Source organism: Nicotiana tomentosiformis, chromosome 1 (assembly GCF_000390325.3).
Source record: "Nicotiana tomentosiformis chromosome 1, ASM39032v3, whole genome shotgun sequence".
Lineage (NCBI taxonomy): Eukaryota > Viridiplantae > Streptophyta > Magnoliopsida > Solanales > Solanaceae > Nicotiana > Nicotiana tomentosiformis.
The window spans coordinates 6,601,251-6,619,850 of record NC_090812.1 but is presented as its reverse complement, the minus strand read 5'-3'; the positions used below and the strand labels follow the sequence as shown (position 1 = coordinate 6,619,850).

At 37.5% G+C, this 18,600-nt stretch overlaps 1 long non-coding RNA gene and 1 pseudogene across 1 annotated transcript; one reads left to right on the top strand and one right to left on the bottom strand.

Moving 5' to 3' along the window:
• Nucleotides 1-16,244, bottom strand: part of LOC104103817 (very-long-chain aldehyde decarbonylase CER1-like) — a 59,220-nt pseudogene extending 42,976 nt beyond the window's left edge.
• LOC138893155 (uncharacterized) lies at nucleotides 9,795-12,695 on the top strand. Its single transcript, XR_011408246.1, has 2 exons — nucleotides 9,795-10,616; nucleotides 12,083-12,695. It is a non-coding gene; the product is annotated as an uncharacterized lncRNA (long non-coding RNA).
• Nucleotides 16,245-18,600: the final 2,356 nt, after the last annotated feature.

The following is an 18,600-nucleotide window of genomic DNA, read 5'->3' as shown; positions in this document are numbered from 1 at the left end:
GGCAGGTGTGTCACAGCGGAGTATTCAAGCGGATAGAGGGCGCCCAAGAGGGGAAGGCCCGACCCGTTGAGGTGTCTCATATAGTAGGCTGGGGGCCGCTGCTCCAGATGATGTCATATAAGTATGCTTTTGATTTTTTATAGAAGGGCACCATTCATATTTTGATTCAGTTCTGCTTATTGGGGTGAGTTCCCCTATTAGTTGTTCCACCTATGGGTGAGTTCATGACTCAGTATTGTGTATATGTGTTTGCCCTGTTGGGAGATTCTATGAGTGATAGCCGCGTCTATCGTTATTTTAAATTCATTATTGAAAGTTACAAGACTAGAAGTAAATACATGTGATCTATTATTGTAGGTTTGATGTGATTCCTGAGTAATTGGTTACGATTTGTGATTTGATACTCTACCGGGGTGAGAGTTCAGTAAGTATTGTAATTTTATTGTCAGAACTGAGTTAGTGGAAGATTTCAATTGGTATGATGTGTATTCGGCTTGTGATTCGGAGTTGAGGGTGAGACTCTTGCGATTTCATGTGATTTGATATGTTTAAGTCGGGATGTGTGCCGCGGTGGAAGGTTATACCAGGATGAGATCCTTATGATTTGTTCATGTACTTTGATTTTTCCTTTTGAATTGATTCGTAGTATGGTACTGTTAGAGAGTTGTGCATGTCAGGCTTGTTTGATATTTCCCTTATGTGTTTCTCATTACATATTCAGTCATTTTCATTCTGTGCTTCTTGAGTTTTAGCTTACGGGGTGTGTGCCCGGTGGTGTCAGTTGTGACTTGTTGATCCGGGTGTATAGTTATGAGGTCTTCTTGTTTCTTGCATCATTGTCAGCGTTGTGGAGGTTTGAAACGGGTTCTAACGGATATGAGGCTAATTATCTGTGTTGGTTTTGATTACGGGCAGCTATTGTGATCAGAAATGTTATTATGGGCCTATGTGTGGTGTGTCTTGTTGTGTGGTCGTACCTTGTGGGTGTAGGCATGAGTTGTTACAGCTGGTTGAGACTTATACCGGTTATGGATTTAGAATCCGATCTTTTGAAGATAAATGGAAGGTGAGAATTTAGACTCTAAGGCTTATTGGTATTAATAGAAAGGATAAATTACAGTTGGGATGGTGTCATCGGGCTTATGTGGATTGGGGTGACGTGGGGTTCCCCGCGGGTGTATGTTGGATATGTACTTTCAGTGATTTGATGATTTCGAGGAAATTCTTAGCACGTTCGAGGATGAACGTTTGTTTCAGAGGGAAAAGATGTAATGACCCGGCCGGTCATTTTTAGAATGTAAGTACCGTCCGGCGGCATAAGGCTCTGAGCAGCTTCATATTAGGTATATTTACTTGTGTGCGTGGTTGGTTTTAGTTACCGGATGATTCGGAGTGATTTGGGACACTTGATCCCTAAAAAAAAAGCTTAAGTCTTAGGATTTTGACCGTAGTTGGAACTATGTGAAGACGACTCCGGAATAGAGTTCTGTTGGTTCGGTTAGCTCCGTTGGGTGATTTTGGACTTAGGAGCGTGTCCGGACTGTGAATCAGAGGTATGTAGCTGATTTAGGCTTGAAATGGCGAAAATCAAATTTTTGGAGATTTGGACCGGAAGTGGACTTTTTGATATCAGGGTCGGAATGCGATTCTGAGAGTTGGAACAACTCCGTTATGTTATTTAGGACTTGCCTGCAAAATTTGATGTCATTCTGGGTTGATTTGTTAGGTTTCGGCGCGAGTTTTAGAAGTTGGAAGATTTGAAAGTTCTTAAGTTCGATTCGTAGTTTCGCCGTTGTTTGATGTGATTTGAGACCTTGAGCGAGTCCGTATTAGGTTATGGAACATGGTTGTATGCTTGGACGGGGTCCCGGGGGTCCGAGGTGTGTTTCAGACGAGTTTCAGATGGTTTTTCGTGGTTGTGAAGAGGTCTGCGTTCTGGTGTAATCGCACCTGCGGACCTTGGACGCAGGTGCGAAGATGGAGGCGCAGGTGCGAGAAGAGCTGGACTTGGCAGTCTCCGCAGGTGCGAAATATTTGTGCGCATCAGCGGCTCCGCAGAAGCGGATTCTGGGACGCAAGAGCGAGAGGAAATGCAGGTGCAGTTAGACATGCGCACCTGCGGTTGTGCAGATGCGGCTAATTATTTCTTACCCAGACTTTATTTTCGCAGACTAATAATAATAGAGTCAAGCCTTTCTTTGACTAGGGATTCAAAAAAGGGTGATTTGGAACACACCAAAACTCAATTCCAAGTGGCGACTCAGTAAATAAAATAATCTCTACTCAAGTTTGTCACTTTAATTGGAAAAACTCTTTAACCCACAATCCATAACATATTATCTTTTCTGGGGGGTATAAAAGGGGTGTGACAGCTATGACGACTCTACTGGGGACAACCAGAGTTCGAGCTTGTACATGTTGACTTTTTATTTGGCTTTATTAATTTTGTATATACTGTGATTTATTTGGGCCTAATGTGTTACTCGTCTTCTTTTTATCGCTTTGATATTGTTGAACTGTACATATAAATTGTCTTCTCACGCACTCCTCTAAGTCTTCTTGAAATTAAAAATTGGACATTTGCTTGACATAGTCCGCTTTCTTTGAGATAGCCGAGGTGTTTGTCACCTGGTGAAAAATTTTAGTCACACATGTTTTAGGCGGGGAGCGCCACCAGCTAAGCCGGAAAGCAATGCTACCGGTACGCTGACCCTCCTCGGCTCGAGTTGTCTACTTGAGTAAGCCAATCTAGATACCTTCTCCAATAGGATTTAAACCTAGAAGAACAAACCTCATGTCTGATATCCCTAGTAGGTTCGCTTTATTTGCATCCCATGCATTTGACTAGCGAAACTCGACTCAGGGGCCGGGTCCGTATAAAACATGTATCCCCTTTGAGACCATCATGTTCATGTATGTGCTACTTGCTACATCATTTGGAAGGCTTGCTTGCATTGTTGACCGACTTTAGAAAATTAGTTGAGCGGAATTAATCCTTTTTTACTAAAGATTTTTTAGTAGTGTGGCATGAGGTGTAAAGATTAATTTTCATAAAATTTAAAAGAGAACATAGTCGGTTTGACAGAACTATGTGAGTCTGATTCTCATCGGATGTGAGATACGTAGGCAAACCTCATCGCTTCCGGCCCCTAATTTTCAAAAATCCAAAAAGATATTTTCCTTTAATTCCTTATTTAGAAGTTTTTCTTTGAGACCAAAACTCCAAAAATATTTTCTTCCTTTTTTTAAAAAAGTCTTTCTCCCAAAATTCAAATAAAGAAAATCAAAATCCAAAAAATTATTTTCTTTCTTTGGAAATTTAACAAACAAAAAAATTCAAAATTCAAAAATATTTTCTTTCTTTTTTAGAAGTCTTTCTTTCACCAATTCCCAAAAAAAAAATCGAAAAAAAAATACATAAGTATTTTCCTTGCTAGGAGCTTTCGTGTTATTATTTTTATATGAAAAAAAAAGATTTAGTTTATCTATTTTATTTCTGATCTTCACGAACTACGGAATGATCTGATTCATGCGACGTCATGATACGTAGGCAATCTCCATCGGATTCGATCATTGCCATTAAAAATAAATTGAATGAAAAAAAACAAGAAAGAAAAAGAAAAGAAAAAAGTGACTAAAATAATAGGGATTCGATCATTTCCACTAAATAAACTGTGTAAAAAAAAAAGCAAAAGAAAAATAAAGAAAGGGGTGACAAAAAATAACAAAGAAAAACAAAGAGCGGAAAAAACAAAAAGCAAGAGTGAAAAAAAAAGAACTCTTTGTCCAATTTGAAAAAGAAAATCGCGGAAAACTTTTGTGGGTATATGCTGTCAAATGACGCGAGTAGGCCGCCAGGGTAAAGCCTCTAATGGAAGAAGCAGAAATGGTGACGATCTTTCCACAGGCCCAAGAGGCGGACTACTTCCAGAACATGATGTCCGCTATGGGTAATCAGTTCGCCGAAGCTATTAAAATTGGGGAGATAGTCGAAAATGGTTTAAAACAGGACGAATCTTGAGTCATGCTGCCTTTAACGCCACATCACAGACCGTTCAGAATGGTTCGGGGGGTTTGATGAACATAAACACGAGGGAAGAGGGACCCATGATGGCTTCGAGCTTAAGGGGAGCCCGCTGGTCATTCAACCAATCATATATGATTCCTAAGGTCCCACAACAGTATTATCCCCATCAAGATGATGCTTATGCCGTGACACCGCCTCTCTATGCGGTGATGAACGCGCAACCTTACATGCGGTTAGAGCATTATACACAAAATCGAGCTCCATAACCCAGAAATGTTCGTCCCTACCATGCTCCATATAATCCCCAACCAAATGTTCCCCAATACAATCCTCACCCAAGAGAGCCCCTCAGAAGGAATCAGTTCACCCATATTGGTGAATCATATTCAAGTTTGTTTCAAAAGCTAATCAAGACTAGGTATGCTGCAACCAGTGGCCTCGAATCGGCCGAACCCCGAGTCCCCCTCACACCGAGCTAATGCTAGATGTGAATACCACTCTGGAGCAGTGGGACATGATACTGAAGATTGTTGGACTCTCAAAAGAGAAGTGGAGGACCCCATTGAGGTTAAGTCAATAGTTCTCAGGGAAGAAGATGCCCCAAATATGATGAACAATATGATGCTTGTTCATAACGCTGGGTTAGTCGTTGGAATGATCTGTGATGATGGAGAATTTGATCTGGCACTGAAGTCCATTGCATCTATTGCCGAGACAGAAGAAAAGCCAAAAACCAGTAGCCAAACTTAAAATCTCCCTATCAGACGGTAGTCTCGGTAGCCGGTCTTGCTGTCCTTTCTGCGTACAGATTATTTCAGGGTATGATCTGGATGTTTTACTTTATTGTCTTACTTTCCGATGCAAACTCTTCTATCTTTAAAATTCCAAGAAAAAAAAATGAATCAAAAAACAAATCAAATGAAATTAATATTTCATTGTCTAGGAGTGTCTCTCTTCTTAATCTTGTCACTTTTCTTATTCTATTTTCAGTTCTATTAATGCAGATTTTAATGATATGACATGCTTGCAGACTTTATGCTCAGATCCTAAAACGTTGTCAGACCCCGAAATAATGAATCAAGAAACATAATGTTTTGAAGACAAGGCTTGTAAGAAAATAAATAGAAAATTGGAACGAAGTTGAGATTCCCTCTCTTCGGATCATTGTTGAAGCCGAGATTGAGTATAAATATTGGGTCAAGAACCGATTGGAACAATTGACACTGATTGATAAAAAACGATTGGCCGCAGTTTGCCGCGGGCAACTATACCAACAAACAATGACCTGTGTCTACAACAAGAAAGTGCGGTCTAGAAAATTTGAAATAGGACAACTCATTCTGAGACATATCCTCCCACCTTATGAAGAAGCTAAAGGAAAATTGGCTCCAAATTGGGAAGGTCCATACATTATAACGAGAGTACTGTCAAAAGAGAATGTTGTATCTGGGAAGCATCGAAGGAAATATCCCTTAAATAACTGTCAACACGGATACAATCAAAGGTACTATGTTTGATCCTCTATATATCATTAATGTTCTCTGAATGGGATGACAAAGGCTTTCATTCTTGCTATCCTAATACTATCAACCTGTTGCTAACCCTTTTGAGATGGTTACCTTTCTTTGATTACCCTCTTTGGAACCTGAAGATGTTATTAAAAAAGAAAATAAAAGACAGAAAAAAGTAAAAAAAAAAAAAAAAAAGAAGAAGAAAAAGAAAACAAAACAAAAATCCAAACAATTCATGTTCATTGAACTACGTTCGACTTGATTCTGAAAGGATACATAGGTAGCCTCTCTCTGGGGTTCAGTTACACCAAAATAAAAATCCACATTCCTCCAAAAGTAGAAACTGGGGCAGATGTTACAATGGTTCGACGATGGCCTCGCCTATGAGGTTCCAAAGTTGTGATTCAATCCAAATTCTTTTTACCCAAATCCTTTTCAAGTCCTTCCGATCAATCAACGAGAATGTTCAAAATTGGAGGATACAGTCACTTGGATCTGGTGCAACCGAAATGAGAGAAATAAAATGAGAGAGTCTTATCGGTGAAAACCCTTATGGACATCGTAAGGTAATGGTGAATAAAGAAACTAAAATGAGAGAATCTTTTAAGTGAAAACTCGCAAGAAGCACTATAAGGCGATGGTGAGAAGAGAGAGGCCAACTGGTGAAAACCCACAAAGGGCGCCACTGGTCGAAAAGAGGATCCTCACAGCCATTGGCATCGACACAGTCCTGGGCAATGTTTCTTGATTTCGATGCAAATGTTGTGATGAATTTTTGAGAGTCGGACGGTTTACACAGATCATGCATCCAGTACAAAAGGCATGTCATGTTCATTGAAGTCTGCATGTACTCCCATATAAGTCCTTTAATTTCTGTTCCCCAAAAAGGACATATTTTGTTTAAACTCATTCCCCATTCCATTGTTGTTTTTCTTTGAATCCTTTTTGGTATAACTTTGTGTCAAAATAAAGGCAAAGAAGGGATGGCAAGACTGATTTACAAGGCTTTTGTTTGATACAAGCTAATATTCAAGAGGCACCCAGCCTCGGCAAGGGCATTAAGTCAACCCCAACTGGCTATGATGGCTGATGATTTGAAATCAAAAAATTTCGAAAGGAGGAAATCAAATTGAAAATGCCTACAATGGCAAAATAAAGTTGAAAAGATTAAGTCCCAAGTGGCTAACCGTTTTGGCAAAGTTTGAAAAGCCAAAGGTTCCCCAATGTTAAAATTGAATGTTTTGGAGGCAAGAAGTCGAAAGTGAAATGCCACCAAGGTAAAATAAAGTTAAAAAGGTTAAATCCCACGCGACCAACCATCATGTAAAAGTTTGAAAAGTCACAGTCTCTCAGGGGACAGAAATGCAAATGGTATTCAGGAAACAACTAGTGGCAGGTTGAAATCATCATCAAAAGAAGATGGGAACAAAGCCAAGCTGTCAAAGACATCAAGGCTACACTGACCTCCACTTTTAAAACTCACAATTTTTCTTTGTTTTGAAGCAGGAACAAAGCAGTGCAAAATGGCGATTCTTAAAGGACGAATGTCACCAAAGGTAAGTTTTCGCAAAATCTCCATTTTCTCTTATGTTCAGCATGCATCATTGTTGTTCATACATATCATTTTGGTAGCTTAACCCAGGTAGAACCTTTTCGCCTAGGGGGATCCTACTCATAGTTCCGGGTAGAAGTATTATTCGCTCATATTGTTTTACATAGCTTAACCCAGGTAGAAACTTTTTGCCTAGGGGGATCCAACTCATAGTTTCAGGTAGAAGTACACTTCACTCAGGCTGTTTTACGTAGCTTAACCCATGTAGAGCCTTTTCGCCTATGGGGATCCAACTCATAGTTCCGGGTAGAAGTACTCTTCGCTTAGGATATATTACGTAGCTTAACCCAGGTAGAACCTTTTCGCCTAGGGGGATCCAGCTCATAGTTCCGAGTAGAAGTACTCTTCGCTCGGGATAGTTTACGTAGCTTAACCCAGGTATAAACTTTTTGCCTAGGGGGATCCAGCTCATAGTTTTGGGTAGAAGTACTATTCGCTCATGCTGTTTTACATAGCTTAACCCATGTAGAACATTTTCGCCTATGTGAATCTAACTCATAGTTCTGGGTAGAAGTACTCTTCGCTCAGGATGTTTTACGTAGCTTAACCCAGGTAGAACCTTTTCGCCTAGGGGGGTCCAGCTCATAGTTCCGGGTAGAAGTACTATTCTCTCAGGATGTTTTATGTAGCTTAACCCAGGTAGAAACCTTTCGCCTAAGGGGATCTAGCTCATAGTTCCGGGTAGAAGTACTCTTCGCTCAGGATGTTTTACGTAGCTTAACCCAGTATAACCTTTTCGCCTAGGGGGATCCAGCTCATAGTTCCGGATAGAGGTACTCTTCGCTCAAGATGTTTTACATAGCTTAACCTAGGTAATACCTTTTCGCCTAGGGGGATCCAGCTCATAGTTCCGGTTAGAAGTACTCTTCGTTCATGCTGATTTATGTAGCTTAACCCAAGTAAAACCTTTTTGCCCAGGGGGATCCAACTCATAGTTTCGGGTAGAAGTACTCTTCTCTCAGGATGTTTTACGTAGCTTAACCAAGGTAGAACCTTTTCGCCTAGGGGGACCCAGCTCATATTTTCGGGTAGAAGTACTCTTCGCCCAGGCTGTTTTATGTAGCTTAACCCAGGTAGAGCCTTTTCGCCTAGGGGGATCCATCTCATAGTTCCGGGTAGAAGTATTATTTGCTCAGGATGTTTTACGTAGCTTAACCCAGGTAGAACCTTTTCGCTTGGGGGGATCCAGCTCATAGTTCCAGGTAGAAGTACTCTTCGCTTAGGATGTTTTACGTAGCTTTACCCAGGTAGAAGCTTTTTGCCTAGGGGGATCTAGCTCATTGTTCCGGGTAGAAGTACTCCTCGCTCAAGCTTGTTTTACGTAGCTTAACCTAGGTAGAACCCTATCACCTAGGGGGATCCAGCTTATAGTTCAGAGTAGAAGTACTCTTCACTTAGGATGTTTTACGTAGCTAAACCCAAGTAGAAACTTTTCACCTAGAGGGATCCATCTCATATTCCGGGTAGAAATACTCTTCGCCTAGGCTCGCTTTTCGCAGTTTAACAGAGGTAGAACCTTTTCGCCAGTGGGATTCATTTTCATTTTAGTAATACAGGGCACCAACCCCTGGTTACAGTTCTTTTTCGTAATACAAGGTGTCATCTCCTGGTTATATTTCCTTTCAGTAATACATGATGCCATCCCATGATTACATTATTTTCAGTAATACAGGGTACCAACCCCTGATTACATTCCTTTTCCGTAATATAGGGTACCAACCCCTGGTTATATTTTCGTACCAGTATCAAGGTACACCAATCCCTAGTCTCTTTTCCAACATAGGGTCTCCACTCCCTAGTTGATTTTATTTTAGACATGAGGTCTCCACTCCCTAGTCTCTTTTCCAACATAGGGTCTCCACTCCCTAGTTGATATTTATTTTAGACATAAGGTCTCCACTTCATAGTATCTTTTCTAACATAGGGTCTCCACTCCCTAGTTTCTTTCATTGTAGACATAGGATCTACATTCCCTAGTCTCTGTTTTTTTCAGGGTATACCATTCCCAACCTTTTATTGCTTTCAATAAGAAAGTAGTTTAGAATTTTGTAACAATAACTCACAAAATTTTCCTAGTGCAAACTGGGGCAGAAAAATTTCATTCATTTGTTTGTTTTGGTGTCTGAGTAGGTTTTACCTCGAGGCACATGGTTCGAGATAACCAAAATAAGTCTCAATCCAAAATAAAGGAAAGAAAACAAAAAGAAGTGAATCCAGATTGCATAAGCTGATGAAAAGATGTGAATTGCTCAAGACATGACTGAAATCACGAGCATTGCTTTTCCCGTCTTCATAAGAAGAGGCCGTAGAAGAATGAATTGACACCTGTATCGACCAAGCATCAAGGTTCAGACCAGAGTCTGCGTGAATAACCAATCAAGACTCAAGATCATGTTTTAGAAGACTTATAAATAGGAATCTTGTAACTCATAGCTTATAGGCTTGTTTAGTTTCTTTTGAGTTTGATGTAATAACAGGACCACAGATCGGAGCCTCGACGGAACATCACTCGACTCTCCAACTCATCATTCCATCACTCTTCTTGAACTACACTGGCCTGATTCCCTTATAAACGGTGATATGTAGGCCGTCCAAAACTAGGACTTAGTTGCACTTTTCTCTCTCTTCCCTTTTGAATAATGGTATGACCAAAAATTAGTCGTATCGCTCACCTTGTCTTTGCTTGAAAACTCTTCATGTTTCCAAGCAAAGAGGGGCATGTTGTAAGCACATAATTTTTGACTATGCATGAATACATTTCCACTCACACTCTCACTTTCCACATGCACTTCCCTCACATAATCTCTCCACGAACACACACAGACACTGACAAAAATAAAAGGAGATTCATCTCTATCCCAAACGCATACAACAAAAAATTAGAAAGGGGAGTAGGAAAATCAAAAAAGGGAGAAGGAAAAAAAAAAAAAAAGGAGAGAAGGAAAGTCAAAGAGGGGGAGATTCTTTGCACAAGAGAAAATGAGAGCAAAAAGGACTGGTCTACTCCTCCTTCAACAGCAGAGGCTTCTTCTTCCTCAAAAACTTAATCAACCCATCGATGAAACTCCACTAAGCTCTATCACCATGAACACCAAGCCAAACCTAGTTGAAATAACTCCCAAAAGTACTTCACTTTCAGCTGAAAACAAGCTAGAAGGCAGCTTCATTTTTTAGTCAAACACGACCTCAAAATGCTGTCAAAACCCAGCTCGTGAAACCACCACAAAACCAGCCCCAAAACGACCCTTTAACACTCCAAAAACGCTGCCAGAAAATCAGTTGAAATACCTCGTCAAAACAGCCATAAAACCCGTCCAATACAACCCCAAAACAGCTTCAAAATAGCCTTTACTCACTTCAAAAATCGAGTTTCGGCGAGGTCAGTTGAGTTTGTCAAACTCCGTTCGGTGGTCCGGTCTGCTTTCAAGTTTAGATTAGTGGCTCTGCTAGCGTTCGAGTTTTAAAGGTCCCATTCTAACTCTATCCATTTTATTTTATCTTTTGATTTTCATATCTTACTTTGTTTATGTTTGAATAATGTTTGGAGAAGTTCTCTGTTTACTCTATGCCTCTAGACGAGAATTTTGTCTTTATTTGTTTAATGGAGATTAGCTCATGACCATTTAGCTAACTTGTCTTGTTGAGAATATTACTAATTAACTACTAATTTTTAAGTTCATATTTGGTGTGCTCATGACATACAGTGAATCCGTTTGTAAATTTTTAGGGGGTAGATGAATATTTTTGTTTTTCTTATGAATTTGTAGTAATATGTAGTAGGAAGGGGCTGTTTGATTTGTTGAGTTTGAAATAAAATAATTTGAAATATATTGAATTTAGAAAAGAATTCATGTCTGCCAATTGATGTCTATGAGCTAATTTGAACATGGGTTCTGATATAGGCGTATGTGTTGTGACCGACAAAATGATGCTAATTAGATTTTGGTAATGGACTATTATTTGTTAGCTTTAAGGGACTGTAGGCTTGGTTTGGATTCTTAGAAGAAAGCATGTACATGCTCATGTAATAGGGTTGCATAATAATCCCAAAGTTTAGTTCAAATAACTCACAAACACGTTAGTCGCTTTAAGCGCATCTTCATAAGATAATCGTAATTATGGATACGGTTCCGTAGCATAGTCATGATACGCAATCTTCAATTCGAGTGCGCGTTTCACGTGACTTGACCATAATTTCAAATAATTAAAATAAGCATGTTGCGAATCCGTTTCTCGTGGCGTGATTTGCAAATTATCTCCCAAAACTTTTGGAAATGCTATCATTATTATGGGTAAAATTGTAAAATACATACTTCATATATATTTCTTTAAAGGGTGTGCAAAGTCAAAAGTGAACAACTAAAAGTGAACGGAGAGGGTACTAAAAAAAAAGGTTGTTATTTCGATATACTAAAAAAGGTAAAGAAGACAGCACATACAAAAACAGCAGGTTTGGTCATTGAATTCATTATACTCGTTTTTAGTGCTCTGATCTTCAAATTAAGCTAGCAAAATTGGTCGTTCTATTACTGTGCAGAATAATACTAAAATTGTATTCAGCAACGAAAGAATCCAAGTCAATAGACTCATCAAGTTGTTGTCATATTAGCAAGGTTACGTTATGGAAGAATGCCTTTCTACAATAGTAGGAGAACAAGAGCCGTGGCCGTGCAGGGCTGTAAAGTTGAAGTGACTAAGTCATGGTCCAATGCTTAGTGCATCGTTGTATTTATGGTATGGTTCGGAGATGATGGTAGTATGCATATATGTGCGCATTGTGTGTAATATGTGGCATACATACTACTAAATGAAATTAAAATTAATGAAATCCTGTTCATATCGACTTTTGAAGTCATAGTAAAATGAAGTCTCATGCCTATTCAAGAGACCTAATTAGTGAAATCTGAGAAACAGGCTTCAATTTTTTTGCAGAATCTGTCGCAACAGATGTGAAAGACAGCAGCCAATTGCAAGATGCTTTGGTTTGAGTCCTTGTCCAATTCGGAATTACATAAATGGTTCAGGATTAATTCGAAATCAATAAGCTCCTTGATTAATGTATTTATACGTCCTGGATTCATAAGCATCCTTAAAAACTTAACGCTCTAGTTGATTTCCAGAAGCCTGTACGTTCAACCTGCGGTTCCCATACTAAGTCACTGATCCATTTATGAAAGTAGTGACAACAGTATTCAGGTGGAAATCCTCCGACAAATCAACTGGCAAATAGTTAAATGCAAAAATACAAAGCTCTTCTAGGGAAGCTCTATCTTGTTCAATAGAAGTCATCACTAATGCTCCCAAATGGTTCATATTACATTTTATATAATACATACCGAGCTCTGGACAGAATAACCTAATGCAAATGGCTGATATACTTGACCATGGATCCAAGATAAGATCATATATCAAAAACAATCTATAGCTCTAGTTCTTGGATTCAGTAGCAGAAGCCGTGATTAATGGGCAAAAACCATGATCAAGACTAGCTTTCCATACTTTGTCAATATCAAACATCATGTTGCCACACTCGTGTTCTTTCCAACCTTCCAACACGTGCAAAATTCCAGCTATTCTCCAGGCACTCATTACTCTCCTTGGCAACCAGTTCTGGAATTATATTGTGAATTACTATAATAAGAAGATCTACAAAATTAAAGAGAAATTAAGGATATTTGATAGCCGTTTCTAACCTCACAAGAGTCTACATTTTCAAGATGTTTTGGAGTAATCATAGCTGGTGTGCTGAAGTAGAAGCAATCCCTACGAGCTTTCTTTGGTGGGAATTGTGAATAAGGAATGAATAATGTTCCTTTTGGTGCTTTCAATTGTTCATCTTCACTCAATCCATCCCCTACTAGCCATGTCTGCAGCATAATCAAGAACCTTTTTTGATTGTTATGAATTATCAAGATTCAGGACAATATACTTTTCCATATATTTTGGTTTATACGTACCTTTGAAACATTATAAGATTTCAACAGGACCAACTTAGTTGCAGCCTCAGGTGTTAGATTTGTTTTAAGTCTCTTGTACTCCTCTTCGTCTAACATGGCAACCTATATACACAAAAATTACATTCAAGATGAGAGAAAGGAAAACAAATATCGTTGAGTAGATTAATAATCAAATATACCTGAATTCCTCCTTTGCACAAGGCTAAGGCAATGGAGTAAGCAACTTTTGATAAATGGCCGCGAAGGACAACTTGGGAAGTTCCTTTAGGAATGGAATTTACGACCACAGCAGAAGCTAGGCTACTTCCATCTTCCACCTTCACTTTCAGCTGAGGATTTCTCCTTATGTAAAGTTGGCCATTGCTATTCAGTTTCTCTTCCTGGAAAGTTACATTTGTATAAAAAAACATACAAACCTTGATATCGGGTGAGGGGTGAATTTTCTTTAAATCTTTTTCTCCATAATAACAATTTTGTGATAGCTTACATAAAATTTTGCAGAGCTTGCAACAAAATTACCAGTTAAGAGTATGTCATGCACTTTTCTCATAGATAAAGTAAGGATGAGTATTATTAGACTTTTTAGATTGGCATACATTGGCATGAAAAAAGAATAATTTGTCCTGAATTGAGTGTGATGTAGTGAGTGGTACCTGTGCCATCAAAACGTAGATATTAGTGGCAAAAGAATAAACAGGATCTTCACATATGGAGTACAGAATTTCAGCGATTACAAACGTGCCCAATATTCTATAGGAATTTTACATTGCTTGTTATAAGAATATAGTGTAGTTATAATTACCATATACGTGACCTGATTGGGTAAATATATTATGTAGAATTAAGCTCGTTGAAATATAGGGAAGAAGACTCACGAGGGCGTATAAATCAAGTACTTGAGAGGGGGAAATACAGAGAACATCCACTTAGGGATGAGCTCAAAGTTGCAATGACCCATGTTGTTCATGAAATCAATATAGGTGACATAAGTACGAACTGCAGCTATAGGAACAGTCCCAGTGAATACAGTTGTGAGCAATGGTATGACAAAGAGCGTGAAATATGATAAGTGCTCAGCAAATGGATGAATTACAGCTGCCAAATTAAATAAAATTAGTTCTTTGTAAGTCCTCATCACTAAAATATAGAAAAATGATACAAAATGACGTTTTTGAGAGGACAACTTACAAGTGATGGGCTCAGTAGCAATGGAAGAGTGGTGATGGGAATGGTAACGAGAGTAGAGAAAATGGTGGTGCAGAGCTCTGTGAAGCCAGTAATAGAGAAACTCGACAGGACCAATATGAAGCAACGCAATAATAATGATGTTCTCCACAAAGGCGGGTGATGAGCTTGTTCCAACATCAGGCATGCGATATAATATAACAGCCCATTAAGTATGATCTGATCATCCCTACAACATGCCAACACCATATATATATATGTTTAACCTTTAATGGATAGTGCCATGTACAATTTAATTTGTTTTGTCCAATAATACAATACAGTCAAACCTCTTTATAACAGACAATTATGTCTTTGTTAAGAGTACAAATATTTGATGTATTGTATAGTAGTAGTTATTAATTAGTAATTGTAGGGTGGGCGGGTCCTTTTTTCAATTTGGTCGGGTATTTATTAGATTTAAAACTGGATTAAATGTGGGATGTGGCAATTTAAACCAGTAACGAAAATTTTGGTGCATCGAAAGGGTTGGATTTTCTCGCATTGTGACTTTTTTTTTGCTATGAAAAGTTTTATGTTACAAAACAAAGTTATGTAACTTTTGGAAAGACATACTAGTTGTCTGACCTTTTCTGAAATTTACCCGTCAATATTAGTGCTAAAAATGGGCCTTAATTAATAACTACTAGGGGTTGGATTCCTTTCAACAGTGATGAAAGTCACTTTTCTTGTTTTGATAGAAAAATGTATCCTAATCAAACCTTAAAAAATAACTTTCATGGAAAATATATTTTTTTTAAAATGTACTTCAGTTATACCAAAACCTTAATGTTTGCTTTCTCTTGGAATTGGGTTGTCCGTGGGGCACGAGGGTGTGTAACTTAACGCTTACTACTATTTAGTGTGGAGCAGAATGCAAATGAAGAATGAATTAAGGCGTAAGGATAGGAAATGACATACCAATTGCTTTCTCTATCAACTTGATCAAATTCAATGCTTTTATCAACAATCCGATTATTACCCTTGGCAGTCCTGTAGCGAGATAGAGATATCCATATCTGGTTGTGAATCACTCTCGAGAGTAGAAGCGGGAGTATAATTATGTATACAAGATCCCTCTGGCTTTCATCTTTGCTCATAAAATATGTGTATATGCTATGAGCCACAAATGGTGCCAAAACCAAGTACTTCATCCCGCACAAATCAATATTCTAAAAAAGTCAGCAGAATCCTTGCTACAATAAATTAACGAGTAAAAAAAACCACAAAAAAAAAGAGAGGAGAAGAAATTGAAGAAGTGTTGCATGAAGCTAATTAGTTACGTTTACCTTTAAAAGAAAAAGGTAAGGAGTTACGTTGCCAATATATGCTATGAGAGAATTCCAAAAGACCGCAATTAATTATTCTGTAGAACTTTTTTAATACACAAACTACGCACTTACTCTTATTATAAGAAAGGCATATTTTCCTGTAACTTGTCAAATTTAATAAATCGGTAGGGAAAAAAGCTCAAAAGAATTCCTTTTCTCGTACATCTCCCTAGCTCCATATTAGTACCACTTTTCCAAAGAAAAAAGGAAAAGAACAGGAAAAACGAAACAAAAACATATGTTGTACTGGAACTCGGAGCAATATATAGTACCGTAGAAGAAAGAAGAAAGCAAATTGTTAAGATACATCAAGAAAGCCACATGCTCTCGAATATATATATTCTTGAAAAACACATATATGATGTTTTGACTGCAAAAGAAACGTGGAAAATAGTCGGGTAATTCAAGAAAGAGTACCTTGAAATTTCCAAGAAATGTCCATGGCCATTCAGTGAGAATGCCAGGTTTAGAAGCCATGCTTTTGTACAGCTTCTTCCTCGCAAAATAAAGTCCTTGTAGTTTTGTTCTTCCTCTGTCTTCTCTTAAAAGCCTTTGCTTCCACTGCATTATATAGAGAACTCTATTACATCTATTAACCGTCCAATTAATGGCACCCTCGGCTGCATCTGACAGTAGAAGCACTATCATGCTTAATAAATATAGTTTACCTTTTCCTCTTTGTTTCGGTTCATAACAAAACCTCCAAAAAAGGTTTTGCTGGCTACTCTTCTTTTTTCCGTATTTTGAGGCTGCCTTTTAAAAACATATAAAGATAAATTTTAACAACTTTTTATCGATTTTCTTAGATTTAACAATTTGTTATATAAATTTTTAATAATTTTATTTAACAATCATCAATATTGATACCAAAATACTAAATTCTAGTACTTATATATATTTGTTTAAATTTTACAAATTCAAAATTATTTTATTTTTATAAGCTAATTATTGCAAACAATAACAAATAAAAGAGAACTATAAACTAAACTGGATGAATAACTTCTTTAATATAAGAATTTTGGAACTATGAAAATATTTTAAATTTAAATAAATAAAAAGTAAATAAATAATAAGTATTATGTAAACCACGAGAAAGAGGCAAGCAGGATACTTTAAAAGATTTCTAAACAAGTGTGAAATTGAGATAGAAGAATACTCTAACAGAAAGAGAAAAAAAAAAATAATACATATATATTTAAGTAAATGGTATAATATCTTAGGCATTGGGTCTTTAAAAGATTAATCTGAATAGTTTTATTCTTAAATAAATCTTCCAAAGATTAAAATGGTAAAGTTGGGTGGTGGGTCTTTTAAATCTACCCATTTTTGGAAAAACCAAAATATACTTGAAAACGAAGGAACTAAGATTCAAACCCCGAACCTTCCACTCTTGTTGGCACTCCACTTGGTGCTTGAAAAAATAATTTACATATAAAAATAGTACTCCGTTTTAATTTAGATGAGTAAGTTTGACTCGGCACGGAGTTTAACAAAAAAAATAACTTTTGAAACTTGTGATCTTAAAAGCTTAAGAGGTAAAAGCTTTGTGAGACCATGACATTTGTGTGATTATAAAAGCTTCTTATTAAAGGTAAATGAGTAAAATTAAGAGTTTAAAGTTGAATTATTTCCAAATTTAGAAATGTGTCATTTATTTTGGAACAGACTAAAATGGAAAGTAACTCATCTAATTTAAAACGGATGAAGTATAATTTTTTTACGAAGCGGGTTCAACTGAACCCGCTTGAACCAATGTGGGACCGCCCCTGCGGGGCCCACCCACCCAGGAGCATAAGCACATGTTGACAAGGGAGTTCATCACTTGAACTTGACAACTTGTAGCTAAAATAAAAAATATAAACTTAATTATTTTCAAATTTAAAAGTATGTAATTATATTTAGAACATATTTAAAAGGAGTGTGTCACATAAACAGACCTAGAGGGAGTATTGTAATTCAGGATGTATTGTACAAGCAAATCAAGTTATAGCTCTTGTTCTACATCTTTAGTCTTAATGTAAAAGAATGTTTGTTTGAGTTGGTTTTGCAAAATTTCTTCTTCTTTTTTTTTTTTAAAAGATTTCCAAACTGATTTTTCAAAAATCTATCAGAAAAACCTCCAAAAGTTAGTTTTCGAGTTTTTTCGAAGTTTTTAAATAAATGAGTTTGGAAACTTTCAAAATGATTTTTTTTTCTTCAAAAACAACTCAAAAGAAGAAGAGTTTAGTGCAAAATGTCAAAGACTTGAAAATTTAGTTTTTGCATAATTTTCAAAATAATGCCGTCACATGGATTTTAGTAGTCTCTTTTCAGGCAGAGACATAGACGTTCTTGATTTTGAACAGCTATTTTGGGAAAGTTTTGACCAATACATTTATGATTGTCAACCACCAACTTAAAAGGAAAAGGGATGGTAAGGATGGAGAGTTGGGTTGGCGCAGGTTTCTGAATTTTTGCAGGTAGAACTTCTACCTGCAATAATATTAGGTGTCTCATTGCAAGTGGTCTGCTATTACTTCTACCGTAGAAGTAATAGCAGACCACCTAATAATGTCACTTAATTACCAATAGTTCTTAATAGTGCTTCACAGATCATATACTTACAATTCAGTAAACATATCTCGCAACCCACTATATTAGGACTGGAACGCCAACCAACACTCAAGACTTATAATTTTATCCAAGATGTCTCAGGGCGAAATGATGTAATCGACACAACGTGATTAAAATGAATGAGATGCATGTTTGTTAGAACTAATCTCCTAAGTCTCACAACTAAGAGGTACGTTCGACCAACTCGAACAAAACCTCTCGGTCCTCTGCCACGTCTTAACTATGAAGACATACGTTCGACCAGCTCGAACAAGACTTCTCGGCCCTTGGCCACTTCTCAACTAAGAGGTACGTTCGGCCAGCTCGAATAAAACCTCTCGGCCCT